The sequence below is a fragment of the Protopterus annectens genome, chromosome 14.part0, assembly GCF_019279795.1.
Source record: "Protopterus annectens isolate FY-2018-M chromosome 14.part0, PAN1.0, whole genome shotgun sequence".
Classification (NCBI taxonomy): domain Eukaryota; kingdom Metazoa; phylum Chordata; order Ceratodontiformes; family Protopteridae; genus Protopterus; species Protopterus annectens.
Window position 1 is genome coordinate 47,237,205 of NC_056748.1, and position 15,038 is coordinate 47,252,242.

General features: G+C 42.9%; 1 protein-coding gene across 3 annotated transcripts in view; it reads right to left on the reverse strand.

The window, feature by feature from the left end:
* The window catches only part of RUFY2 (RUN and FYVE domain containing 2), a 2,497,315-nt gene that overhangs the window by 507,413 nt on the left and 1,974,864 nt on the right, over nt 1-15,038 (reverse strand). The window lies entirely within an intron of this gene.

Consider the following 15,038-nt stretch of genomic DNA (forward strand, 5'->3'; position numbering starts at 1 on the left):
CTGTTTACGAAAGGACTGACCCCTGCCCTCACCAGAAGACTGAGCAGGTGAACTCCCTGTTCTAGGCCTAAAAGAATCTTGAGCTCTGCCCCTACCACGTCTAGACCTACCCCTAGACTGGGAATCATAAGCAGGATATGTCCACCCCTTAGTAGGCCAATTTCTACTAAACTTCGGAGGCTGAACCTGTAAAAAATCTTTAACAGTCTGCATAGACTTAGCCTTGTCCTCCATTTTCTTTAAAACTGCTTCCACAGGCGAACCAAACAACACGTCAGACTGTAATGGAGCATCCAAAATCCTTGTCTTAACATGCTCAGCTAAATTCTGATCCCTCAGCCAGGCGTGCCTGCGAAGAACAGAACCAGTGGCAGCCACCCTCGAAGAGGCCTGCACAGCATCAAAACCACATTGCAAGGAATGCTTACCCACCTGTTCAGACACATGAACTAAATCCTGCAACTCTTTACACTCAATACCTTCCACCAGAGCATCTACCTTAGACTTCAATTGTGAAAGGAGATAATTTTGATATTTTAACATGTGGAACTGGCAATTCAAAGCCCTCATGGCTAAAGTGGAAGAAGTATACACCTTCTTTCCCCATCTATCCAAAGCCCTTGCCTCTTTATCAGGAGGAACAGGATTTTTAACAACAGAAGCCTTAACACCTTTAGGCCCCTGAGAAACAGTTTCTGGGTCTGCCCTAGGACTCTTAAAAGATACTTATGAGCTTCAGGCACCCTATAATACCTGTCTGGTTTAACTGGGGCAGGAGGCAAAGAATCAGGGTTCAGGGAAGCCTCTGCAAAAACATCTTCCACCACATCCAGAACAGGAGGTATAGCTAAAGGCCTATGCTGGGGTAAAACAAAAATTCCCTAAGCCTCTTCCTGGAATCAGAGAAATCTTGACCTTCCCATTTAAAATGCTCCCTCATGGAATGAAGAGTCTCTGAAAAGAAAAATCCTCAGGAGGAGAAGCAAGGAGTAGAATCATCCACATCAGAATCAGAATAAGGAGGATACTCCTGCAAGTCTTCAGAAGACTCAGAAGCCTCTGAACACTGCTCAAAACTCTCAAGCTCAGGTTCCACCCTAGGCCTCTTATCAGGAGGGGGCATAGAACCTCTAATCATAGTAATCAAATCTTCTGCCATTTTAAGCATATGTTTCTTAGGCAAAGATCCTGAAGAACTAGGAGAGACCCCACTGAAGCTAAACCTGGCCTGCCTCTCAAAGAAGCCTTGGAAACAGAAGGGAGGGCCTAACCACCTTAGGAAGAGAGGGAGAACAGCCACCTGAGAAGCCCCTTCAGCCTGGCCTACCTCCTGAGAGGACACATCTTGTAACAGTAAAGTCTCTCCCTGAGACTCCAAAGAAACTTCAGGCAGAACCACTGGCTCCACTGAGCCTTCTAAAGAACCGACGTCCGGGACTGACGGTTCTTCCAACCTAGGCTTTGCTGCTTTGTCCTTGCGCTTTTTGGACGAAGCGGGCGTCGGAGTATCCGACGGCATTTTATAATTACAACGCTTCCCGAAAACTAACCTGGCACAGTCTAATCTTCTCTTTATAGTGCGTTTGTTAAATCTAGCACAAGAGCGACATCCAACAACGTCGTGCTCAGGCCCTAAACAAGGTATACACAAGGTATGGTAATCCCTATGAGGTATCTGTTTCCCACAAGAAATACAGTTATTCACTTTTTCTGACATCCGGTTAAATACTGAGGCAAGAAAAAACCAAAATATTCCCCAACGGGGTACTTAGCCAACTTTGATTCGGTCTGAAACTCCGACTTCAGAAAATTTCAGAACGCCAACCTGCACTCGCAAAACTGCTTCTGCATCGGACCATGCGGCAAAAAAGACTGGGGATATGACGTCGGTCATGCGCATTTGTACCCTGACGTCCTGACGTCAGACTAATGCGCCGTGACCGACGTCAGCCATATACTTTGGTATTCGGGCCGACTGGGACAGCGGACTACCCAAGTGTTAGGACTGCAGCAATGTGGAATGAAGAACATCATTTCATACTGATGAATCAAAGTTTATGGGCAATGTTGTACAGATGGATTTATACATTACCAATGTGTTAGCAATAGTGCAGGTATGACCAGCTATAATGTGTTTGGGGAAGTAGTCTTAAAAACCTCAGCTTTGGCCGGCTAAGAACTAGCTGTATTCAACTGGACGTATAAGAGAATTTAAGTACCTTTATCTGCACTTTTTTTTCCCAAAAATACAGTATTTAAATTGATTTTAACTGTGTTGCAGGAATATTAACTGAACTGGAAGTTAGTCAGTGTTTGCTGAATTTTGTTATTTGCTAGTAATTACAGGTGTGGGGGTAGCCACATTCTTTGATTTCCTGTCCTTGCCTATTTAAGTGGTACAGTGTGAAATATTTTCTGCTTAAAACCTCAGCTTTGGCCTGCTAAGAACTAGCTGTATTCAACTGGACATATAAGAGAATTTAAGTACCTTTATCTGCACTTTTTTTCCCAAAAATACAGTATTTAAATTGATTTTAACTGTGTTGCAGGAATATTAACTGAACTGGAAGTTAGTCAGTGTTTGCTGAATTTTGTTATTTGCTAGTAATTACAGGTGTGGGGGTAGCCACATTCTTTGATTTCCTGTCCTTGCCTATTTAAGTGGTACAGTGTGAAATATTTTCTGCTTAAAAACCTCAGCTTTGGCTGGCTAAGAACTAGCTGTATTCAACTGGACATATAAGAGAATTTAAGTACCTTTATCTACACTTTTTTAAAAAAAAATACAGTATTTAAATTGATTTTAACTGTGTTGCAGGAATATTAACTGAACTGGAAGTTAGTCAGTGTTTGCTGAATTTTGTTATTTGCTAGTAATTACAGGTGTGGGGGTAGCCACATTCTTTGATTTCCTGTCCTTGCCTATTTAAGTGGTACAGTGTGAAATATTTTCTGCTTAAAAACCTCAGCTTTGGCCGGCTAAGAACTAGCTGTATTCAACTGTAAGTACCTTTATCAGCACTTTTTTTTCAAAAAATACAGTATTTAAATTGATTTTAACTGTGTTGCAGGAATATTAACTGAACTGGAAGTTTTGACTCTGCTCTTCAGTTAGTCCCACCCACCCTCCTTGTTTTTGTTTTGGTGTTAATCTTAGTGGCCTTGAAACTGCCCGCCCCTCTTGTAAATTTGTGTTTGGATACTCCTTCTGGGCCCATCTCATTTGCTCACTCAACTGAGTGCAGTGAGATCATATTCTGATTTCAGGCACTCCTACTGTGTACAAAGAGAGCATCTGGGAAACAGAAAAAAAAATTAAGCTTGTTTCCTGCCTTTCCTGTTAAGTGGTATAGACTATTTGTAGGCTTCTGAGCCCCCAAGCCCTTCTGTGTTGGAGGGAAGCCTTCTAGCTTAGTTTTTTTTTCTTATAACTTGCCAGTTTTCTAGTTTCAGCACTCAAATCTGTTACTTTGATCTCAGCACTTGTTCAGAAAAAAAAAATTTCATCTGCTTTTACTGTACTTGTGTTTCTACCTACTTTATTTTACTTTTGCATCATCTTAAAATTACTCAATTGTATTTATTACTGCTTGGTGTAACTCATTATAAGCCTTTTGGTTTAAACACTTGGGCTTCGGACCAGTTGTTTTGCACTGAGAGGGTTTGTGGTTCATAGGCTCATAGGTTCATAGGTTAGTACTAGGCTAACTTCCCTTGCCATTTTAAGCATTTAAAGCCCTCCCATGACAGAACAGAATCCCACCTGCCCTGTGTCAAGGTAAGCACCTAAAGCAACCAACCAACTCTCCCCACCCAGTGGTCTGCACTGTAGTGGCAGAACAGGTAGCTTACATCCTACTAGGTTGGGAACTGCTGATTGAGGGCTCAGTGTCTGTTATTCTAAAAGTGTATTAATTCTGGTTTAAGCATTTGGGCTTTCAGGCCAGTTATTTTACATTAAGAGGGTTCGTGGTCTGCACTCTTTTGGGAGGAGAGGCTGGACTCTGCCCTTCTGAGCTGGGAATTTCTGGTTAAAGGCTTATAGTGCATGCATATCTGACCTGCTTCTTACTGAAGTTGGTGCGCCTTGTTTGCTGTGGCATAGACTGGATTCGGGCCTGCTGGATCTAGCTTTGTTTGTGTAACTTGAGCACTAATCCAGGCATTCTCTAAAGTATTCAATTGTATTTATTACTGCTTGGTAGTAACTTGATTAAAGTGTAGCTATCATTCTAAGTCTTTTGGATTAAGCACTTGGGCTTCAGACCAGTTGTTTTACATTAAGAAGGTTTGTGGCATGCACTGTAGTGGCAGGACAGGTAGCTTTTATCCTTCTAAGTTGGGAACTGCTGATTGAGAGCCCAGTGTCTGTTATTCTTAAAGTGTATTAGTTCTGGTTTAAGCACTTGGGCTTCAGGCCAGTTATTTTACATTAAGAAGGTTTGTGGTCTGCACTCTTGTGGGAGAAGAGGCTGGACTCTGCCCTTCTGAGCTGGGAATTTCTGGTTAAAGGTTTATAGTGCCTGAATATTTGAACTGTATCTTACTGAAATTGGTACACCTTGTTTGCTGTAGCATAGACTAGATCCAGGCCTGCTGAATCTAGCTTTGTTTATATGCTTGTTGTTTGTTTTCTTGTTATTTCCCTGGAACGCTAATTCCACCTAATACGCGGCTTCTCAGCGCTCCTGTGGATCACTAGTGATATCTGCATTGCTTACTGTACTTATTTCCTTGTTTCACTTGAAACAAAGTTACTGTTTGTCGTTTTTGCATTTAAGTTACCTGTAATGCATTGCACTTAAGTTACCTGGCACTTGCTCACTAAAGCAATTATATAAGTCAGCACTAAAAATTAAAAGCACTACACCCTCACTCCCCACTGGCCCATGTTTTCAATTATAAAGGAATTCCCAATATTATTCTAGCATGTCCAAAGGTCAGTTGTCAATCTCCTCTCCAGTCCAGCTGGTGAATCTGGGAATCTTGAGGCAATGTTACAACTGCCTCATGTACACAGACAACCCTCTCCTCCTCCCAACAAATTCCAACACATGTGAGAGATGCAACCATATAGCCAAACTGGAGGCTAAGCTCTCTCAACTCAGTACTGGCATAACCAGTCAGGAGGAGAAGGAAACCACACTCACTACAATTCCAGTCTCACATAGACCTACCACGACAGCAAACCAAACACAATCACACAAAAACATACTCGGAGGCTCTAAATAAAGATCTGCCTAAGCAGCAAAGACCTCCAAAGCAGACACCCAAGCAACCGCTACCCCAAAACAAAACATGTGCAACACATATCTCACAAAGCCAGTGTGCCGAACAGTCACAGCCCTTAAGACTAAACAACACAACTGATACACTTGTAATAGGTGACTCTATCGTCAGGAACACTGACGTTCCGCTCACCAGGCTGAACAAGGAGAGGGTCACGGTGAGCAGCCTGTCGGGTGCTAGGATCCGCCACATAACACAAGCACTCAGGTCACTCCAAGGCAAGTACAAATATGACTCAGTCATTGTCCATACTGGTGTGAATGACCTGAGACGTACCTCCCTGGACTACATGAAGAGAGACATAGAGGGGCTCTCTGAGCATGTAGCCCAGGCCGGTATGACCCTGACCTTGAGTAGCATCTTACCCTCACCAAGAATGATGCCATAATATGAAGACAAGATGATCAATTTCAACAATTGGCTTAAGTACTGGTGTCATTCAAAGGGGATCCAATGCCTGTCAGCTTGGGATGATATGTTCGACAAGCCACGATGCTTCGCTAGGGATGGCTTGCACCTGTCACCCCTGGGCTTTCGGATATTGGCAAAGGCTCTTGCTACCCCATAGTGCCTTTTTTAGGCAAGGCTCAAAAGACAAACTCACCTCCATAGGTATCACAAGGGATAAGAAACTAAGAGTAATGCTACTCAACGCCAGAAGTCTAAACCTCAAGATGCACACACTCAAAACTCTCCTTAGCATGGAGAACATCGATATCTGTGCAGTAACAGAAACCTGGTTCAGGGCTCCCGAGAGCACCCCAGCAATACCAGGTTATACCTCATACCATGCTTTTCGGCCCAAAAACTTGGACCGAACCACAAAAGGAGGGGGAGTATCGATATTCATCAAAGATACCCACACCTCCAGGTTGGTGGCAAAGCACGAAGCATCACAGACTATCCATGTGCAACTAACAGTGGGTAAAACTGCCTTCCAGTTTATAGCCTGCTACAGACCAACCTCCCAAACCCAGGAACCCCACTCGGCCTTCCTGAGAACACTGGAAAATATGAAGGTCTCTCCAAACACCATTATATTGGGCGACTTCAACTACCCAAACATAGACTGGGAGCATTACTCTAGCTCCAACAACCTAGCCCAAAGGTTCCTCGAATTTATAAACTCAAATGCTATGGAACAACTTGTTACCACTCCCACAAGAGGGGAAAACATACTGGACCTGATCATCACCAACATGAGGACTCTATGCTCCAGACCAGAAGTGTATCCCTCACCGGTAAGATCAGACCATAAACTAATCTCACTGGATATTCACATCCCGATCCCATCCCCTGCCCAGAAAACCACAGTGAAAAACTTCTCTAAAGCAAATTTCACACTCCTCAAAACCGAGCTGGAATCCTTCAAAGCCCCCGGGCCTGTGGAAAATACGGCCAAGACCGCAGAATCCTTTCTAAACGCATTTTATGAACACCTTCAGGAATGCATGGATCATGCGATCCCAAATAAAACCAAAACCCAATCCTCCAAAGGCAGACGTCCTGTCTGGTGGACCCCAGCCATAAACAAACTATACAACAGAAGGAGGAAGCTACTAAATGATAGAGCAAAATCCCAAAAAGGGAAGGCATCACTGATCAGTATTAGCAAAAAACTACGGGCACTCATAAAATTGTCTAAGGCCAGCTTCGAGAGAAAAATTGCACAGGACACTAAGGATAATCACAAGGCTTTCTTTAGTTATGTTAGGAACCTGGGTGGTAATTCCAAGATATGCTCAGAATTAGTCCAAAATGACAAAAAATACACTGAACCCACAGACATTGCCAACATCCTAGCTGACAGGTTCAGCGCAAACTTCTCCCCTCCCCCCCACCAAAAGGGCAAATATCTATCCCAGCAGAGTGCTGCCCCCCTGACATCTCAGATGCTCAGGTAAGAGCCGCCCTCTCCAAAGCAGAAAACACAGCATCAATGGGACCAGACGGTGTCCCGGGATGCGTCCTACATGAACTCCAAGAAGAGCTAAACCCAAACATAAAACTACTGTTCAATCTCAGCCTTACTACAGGATATGTGCCCAAAGAGTGGCGTACAGCAACAGTGGTCCCTCTCCATAAAGTTGGTGCCTCAACGGATCCTGGAAACTATCGCCCCATAAGCCTGACTAGCTTGGTCTGCAAAGCTATGGAAAGGATCATCATGGACCTCATAAATAAAGATATTGGGGACCTACAGACACTGGATCCTACCCAGTTCGGCTTTGTTAAGGGCAGATCCTGCCTCTTAAACCTGGTTGATTTCTTTGAAACAGTCACCAAGGCCATTGACGAGGGGAAGGTGGTCCACACAGCCTACCTGGACCTCACAAAGCCTTCGATACAATACCCCACTCGGGCATTATAGATAAGCTCACCAGCTTAAATATAAACCCCTATGTCACTACATGGATTGCAAACTGACTCAAGGACAGAACCCACATGGTTAGAATTGCTGGAGCCATGTCAGACTCCAAACCAGTTACAAGTGGTGTCCCACAAGGCTCAGTCCTGGGACCTCTCTTGTTCGGTATATATTTCTTGGAGGTACAGGCCAACACAGAAGGACTGTGGCTGACCAAGTTCGCAGATGACTGCAAACTGGGCGCCATAATAGACTCTCCAGCCGACACAAGCATCCTCCAAAAGGGCCTCATAGAAACAGACAACTGGTGCCAGAGCCATGGCCTCAAGCTAAATGCCAAAAAGTGTATAGTCATCCCCTTTGGCAAAAAAGTGTACAGTCATCCCCTTTGGCAAAAACGAAGTGCCCACAAATTACCACATAGGTGGTAATCCATTAAGTACAGAAGAAGTAATTAGGGACCTGGGGACCAAGTTGATAGCAATCTCTTATTTGACAACCACGTGGCCAAAGTGGTTAGAAAACATTTTATATAGCCCACCTAATCATGAAGGGATTCACATCTAGATCAGGGGAGGTCATCGTGCCTCTTTACTCATCCCTCATCAGGCCCATAATTGAGTACAATGCCCCTTTTGGGATGTACCTTACCAGACACCTGCAGCAACTGGAAAGACCCCAAAAGTACCTCACCAAGAGGATCAAAGGGCTCAAACAGATGCCATATGCTGCCCTGTTAAAGAAACTCCAGCTCTACTCAGTGGCATACCACCTGTTCAGAGGCGATCTGTGCCTGACGTATAAAGCCATGTCCAACCCGGAATTAATGGACATGCTGCACCTCAGAAAATCCAAATCCCATCGAAGCTACGCTTGAGAGACTTGAACCTCAGCACTGAAATAAATAGGACATGCTGGAGGGACAGATTCATAACCCAGAGGCTCCCTTCACTCTGGAATAAAATCCCAGTCCAGGTTAGGCAGAGTCCCTCATTGACTCTCTTCAAGAGGAATCTTGATGAGTGGATGGGAGATCGTAGGTTTTCCCCGGGTATCACTTCTGTGTCACTGTTAGACGGAGGCACAGTAGACTAACCTCAAAAAAGGGCATAGCAAAATAAATTTAAAAAGGGTGGCGAAAGCCAAACACATTCTGGCTAGGCTTATAAATGCCCTAGGGTAGATAGCCTAGTATGAACCTATGAACCTATATTATGTCAACAGTTATATTATGCCACAGCTATATGTTCACAGGCTGAACAGATATTCAAGTAAGGAAGGACATGAATTCATGTCTTTCAGGTTTAATAATTATGCTACATGGAATGATGTTCCCAAGTTTCCTAAACAGTATACCAAATTCTACATCACTCTGTTTACTGGAAGTTTGTTGGAATGTTGATTTTTTTGATGGTTTCTTTGTGGACCTCTCTCTCTCCCTATTTACCTTTCTAAAAGTCTGCTTTACACACCTGCCTCCTGTATCTGACTCATTTTAAGACGTCACAATATCATGTTTTCTAAAGTACCCACAAACAGTTCATTTTCACAGTTCTATTCAACATGCATATTATTTGTACACACTTGTTTTTGCTATTAAGTTTTTTAGGAAAACAAGTTTTTGTAGCACAGATTCTGCAAGCCTGATTAAGAGCCGAGCGCTGCCTCTTCCTGTCAGACTTACAGCCATACCTACTGCAACGCTGAAATTTAATTACATGAGCAGACTTTTTTTTTCTGGACTGCACCTTTGTTATAACGAGTTATCATGTGTCTCTCTTTTCTACATCCACAACCTTTACTGAACATCCTGTTTTTATTCATTATACCTTCTTTGGCATGCATCTCATATGGCGCATCATTTTTCACAGGTAATGCTTTAAGCTAAGTAGTAGTAAGTTAACTGCACACGTCAATGCCTTCTAAAAGAGTAAGGTCTGTTTCTCCTAAAAGTCTGTCCCTTGTTTTACTTATTGTGCCAGACATTATTCACTCTCATTACAGAATCATACCTGCACAGTGGAGCAGCAGGTAGAGTTGCTGCCCAACAGCAAAAGGTCCTCCTGTTCAGTTTTCAACTGGGGTGCCTTCTGTGCGGTCTGCATGTCCTCCCTGTATTTGTGTGGGTTTTTTTCTGGGTGCTCTGGTTTCTTCCCACATCCCAAATACATGCAGTAGGTGGACTGGACACTCTAAATTGATTATTTATTTTATTTTACATTTGTTAACTGGGAAATTCCAACTGGACTAGGTCCATTTACAGCGGAGGCCCAGGGAGAAAAGCTCCACATTGTTAAGCAAGAAAAAAATATTTTTAAACAGAATAGTACAAGTTAAACAAGGAGAAATATTTTTATACAGAGTAGTACAACAAACGTACATTATACAACAAAACAATCAGACATTGACATTAAAAATGTAAGCAGACAAGACACTTGTCAGCAGTCAGAGAAGTTACAAAACAGTAGGGATTAGGAGCTACTTACAGGCTCAGCTAATGGCTGTAAGGGTTTTAGTCCCATACAGGATTACAGTGACTAACTTGGTATTGGTGAATGGATGGCTGTTACAGTTTTAGTCCCATAGAGGATTACAATGACTAACTTGGTATTGGTGAATGAATGGCTGTTAGGGTTTTAGTCCCATAGAGGATTACAGTGACTATGTACTGCGGTGCTGGTGCTGAAGTAGCATTGTCGCCTCACAGTAAGACGTTGTCCTGTTCGATTCTCAGCTAGAGCGTCTTCTGTGTGGAGACGTACGTGAATGGGCGTACCTTCGCTGAAGGTTGTGCGTCAGAGCTGGCAACTTGGCACGTAAAAATCTACTGCCAATCATTAGCGGACCGGAGTTCCGCTGTGGCGACCCCTAACCGGGAAAAGCCGAAAGACACATACATACATACAGAGGATTACAGTGACTAACTCGGTATTGGTGAATGGATGGCTGTTAGGGTTTTAGTCCCACAGAGGATTACAGTGACTAACTTGGTATTGGTGAATGGATGGCTGTTAGGGTTTTAGTCCCATAGAGGATTACAGTGACTAACTTGGTATTGGTGAATGGATAGCTGTTAGGGTTTTAGTCCCATAGAGGATTACAGTGACTAACTTAGTATTGGTGAATGGGTTTTAGTCCCACAGAGGATTACAGTGACTAACTTGGTATTGGTGAATGGATGGCTGTTAGGGTTTTAGTCCCATAGAGGATTACAGTGACTAACTTGGTATTGGTGAATGGATGGCTGTTACGGTTTTAGTCCCATAGAGGATTACAATGACTAACTTGGTATTGGTGAATGGATGTGAGGACGAAAAGGTAGGAAAGCTTAAGCTTACGTAATACAAGGACATAGCCAGGTACTCATCAGATGTACTCATACATGTGAGTGTGCGTGCATGAGTGCGATAGAAAAAAACAACTATGGTAGGGTTACAAACCTGGTGGTGTAAATATTGGCTCTACACGATTGTCACTGCTGATGTGACACCCCAACTCCATGTGCAAAAAATGAGAAAAGGGGTTGTGGATGGATGCTCACAAAACTCAATCTTTGCCTTTACTTTTGAGTTCAGTAATGCAAGCACCTGCATACTCCGCATAACTGTGTTCTCTTAAAAAGAATGTCTGACAAAGGGTAAATTCTTTCTGAGAGAGCACTAATTAAAATGAATAAACTGGAACTCCCTGAAAACACTTCCCCCTTGATCTCTCAGTTCAACACAACTTTCTCAAATATTTCAGATGCTCATTTTCCGCTCTGCACATAAAGAAGCAAATCCAATGCAGCACCTTAGCTAACTAGAGAAACAAAACAACTAATAAAAAGAGATACATGGTCTGGGAAGCTTGGAAAACTACAAATGCCCTAACTAATGAAAATCATTACAAACAGCTTAGAAACCTAACCAAACAAAGAATAAAATCTGACAAAAAGAAACACTGTCTAACAACTTCCAACTCAACAATCAGACTAAACCCAAACTATTCTGGAGCTCAGTAAATAAATGAATCCATCCTGGCGGCACCACCCAACCCTCCCTTCTGACCTCCAAGAACACCGCTTACACCGTTTCCCAATTAATTTCCTACTTCACGGTAATGGTCACCTCCCTCCTGAAAAACTCCATTACCTCCTCCTCTTCTCAGCCAAGCTAACTGCCCCAGCTCCCCAACACTCCCAGACCTAACCACCTGTTCTGCATTATTCTCTCTCACCCCAGCTAACTGCCCAAGTTCCCCACCACTCCCAGACCTAACCACCTGTCCTACATCATTCTCTCTCACTCAAGCTAACTGCCCCAGCTCCCCACCACTCCAAGACCTAACCACCTGTCCTACATCATTCTCTCACCCAAGCTAACTGCCCCAGCTCCCCACCATTCCCAGACCTAACCACCTGTCCTATGTCGTCCTCTCTCACCCCTGTTTCAACCATCAAAAAGCATCTGCTCAAATTAAAAGCAACTGCCCCTGCACTAGATAACATCTCTACAGAGTACATTAAAATTGCTGACAATGCCCTAGAATACTCCATCTCAGTAACACTTAAATGCTCCATCCAAGAAAATTATGTTCTCACTATATGGAAAGAAAAATCATACATCATCCCTATTCACAAAGGTGGCCCCTCCTCTGAAATCTCTAACTTTAGACCTATAGCCATTCTACCCCCCCCCCCCCATATCACAAGTACTAGAGTAATGCATCCATTCCCGATTACTAACCTAAATATCTACATAGAAACTACTGTCACCCACAAAGCATGGTTTTCATCCTCAGCACTACAGGTCTGTTAAATTTTACCTCCAGTATAAACCAGCACAGAAATAAGGAGAACCTAGTCTCTGCAGTATTCCTCAACCTCTCAAAGGCTTTTGATACAATTCCTAACCAAAACCTGCTAAAAACCTCCGTCCCTAAGTCTAAATAACTCATCACTTTCCTGATTTAAGTTATCTCAACAACAGACTTCAAACATCACCTTTTCTCTATATTCACACAGGCAGGCCCCAAGGGTCTATCCTAGGTCCTTGTGTTATTCAATATATTCATCAATGGCCTCCATACAGCCAAAAAACTTGCAACCATAATCTAGTACACTGACAACTCCTTGCTTATCTGTTCAGGAAACACTAAATTCTAACAGCTCACAAAGAATTCCTTCTCTTCCATAGAGATGTGGCTCTTGAACTGTCAGTCATCACTGAATATTAAAACTAAATTAATGCTACTCACCTCCCAAAACATGTTCAAACCACACACTTCCTTCAACAGTACTTCCTCAGACTAAACTCCAGTGGAGCTTGTAACTCACACTGTAAAGCTTGGTGTCACCATAGATAATGCCATGAAATTCAATCAGCACATCAAACAGGTTATAACAAAAACATAAAAAAACATAGGCAACCTATATAGTAACAAGCCTCTTTTAACTGACCATACCAGAATATCCACAACTTTTCTTTTACCCACAGTCCTCTATACACCCCCTGTGCTAGTCAGCTTACAATCCACTCAAATTCAACTGCTTGAAAAAATATTATAACAAAATAGCCCATTTTGCTACAAAAATGCCCTACCATTCCTACCAGTGTTCTGCAGTAAAATCACTACATTGGACAGAACTAACCTACTACCTCTCTCTCAGCTAACTACCACACACATACACAGTCCTGATAGATGCTCCTCATTAGTAAATCTAATCCAATCTTACCTTCCTATGTGCTCATTTGCTTCCACATAAACTTCTTTTACTCCTCTAGTAAATCCAGTAATACCGCTGGTGACTCAATATACTCTTCTATGTCACTAAGTTATGGAACTTCATCCATCTATCCTTAAAACAAGATAACAGTAGATCCTTTAAAGCCCAACTAAAAAAATATCTCAGTGACATCTGGCTATGCTCATGCTGCCCTCCTGGCTAATCTACATGGATCTCTCTATCCCCTTCCACCAGAACTCTCCTCCCTAAAGCGTCCCATGCTCTAGGACATCACTTACTTACTCCTGCACTCTTCACCCTTGCACACAATGTCACTCTTCACCCTTGCACACAATGTATACTCTGCATATCTGACTTGTTCCACACCTTTTCTCCTTCAACTTGTTTCCTTCACACTTAAAATAATCTTGTGCATTATCCATGCACTTCCTGCCTCTCCTAACTATTTCCATACACACCTCCAATTCAGACTGTCACACTTCTAAATACCTTGTAGGAACTCTCTTTAGAAATCTACCATCGGGTATCCCCATCCAACATCCTTATTCCAATGAAATTTACAACCCATTCACTAAGATCCTTTTCTCTCACTATCCTCCACTCCTTCCACTAAACGGTTCACTACAACCTTACTTTTATGTATAATATATACTTTCCATGTTATGAATTGTACATTTACAGGTTCAAAGGTGTTTACTAGGCTAACGACCACAAGGGCCTTTTTAAGCCTAGCCATGCATCCCAAATCTCTGACGAGTTCTGATACCCTTGATAAGTGTAAACATGGGCCTGGGAGATGAACCATTTACAAGTTGCCAGTTTGCATCAGAGACAGGTGCCAAACCAGGGATGAATTTCCAGTTTCACATCCAATTGAACAAGTTGCACTTGAATTGGTTTAGGAAAGAACTCTGCTTCACATGGATGGGGAGCCTGTTCCACAGACAGGGCAGTCTCTGGGATACATACCCATTCTCTCCAGCAGGTCCTATTTATATCACAGGCAAGTTTTAGGTCTTTAGAATGGGTAATTCTGGTACTGTTTGTTTTGTGGATATGCAGGAGGTCCATCAGAATGGCGTCTGACAATGCCCTGTATGCCAGGCATAGATCTCCCCTCAAAGGCCTGTAGGAGAAAGAATGCAGGGATAGGGCCTTGAGGCAGTCTGCATATGACATATTAATTATGCCCTGTATTCTTTTAGTGAGGAACCTCTGTGGACATTCCAATTGCTGGATATGCCTGGTTAGGTACTTACCAAAGGGGGCACTGTACTCAATGATATGTCTGATGAATGCCGAATACAGTGGAACAATGACTTCCTTGGACTTAGATGCCATACCTTTGTTTATAAGTTGTGCAACATAGAATGATTTCCTCACCACTGCAGACACATGATGGTCAAAGTCTAGATTACTATCTATGTGTGTCCCCAAGTCCCTGACTACTGGGTCAACTCTAACGTGTGTGTTGTCAATATGATAGTTATCAAGGATGGATGACTTCCCAAGGGATACTATTATGCATTTTTTGGCATTTAGTTTTAGTCCATGACTCTGACACCAGCTATTTGTTTGTGTCAGCCCTTCCTGGAGAACATTTGTGTCAGTGTGAGATTCAATGACAACTCCTAATTTGCTATCTGCAAATTT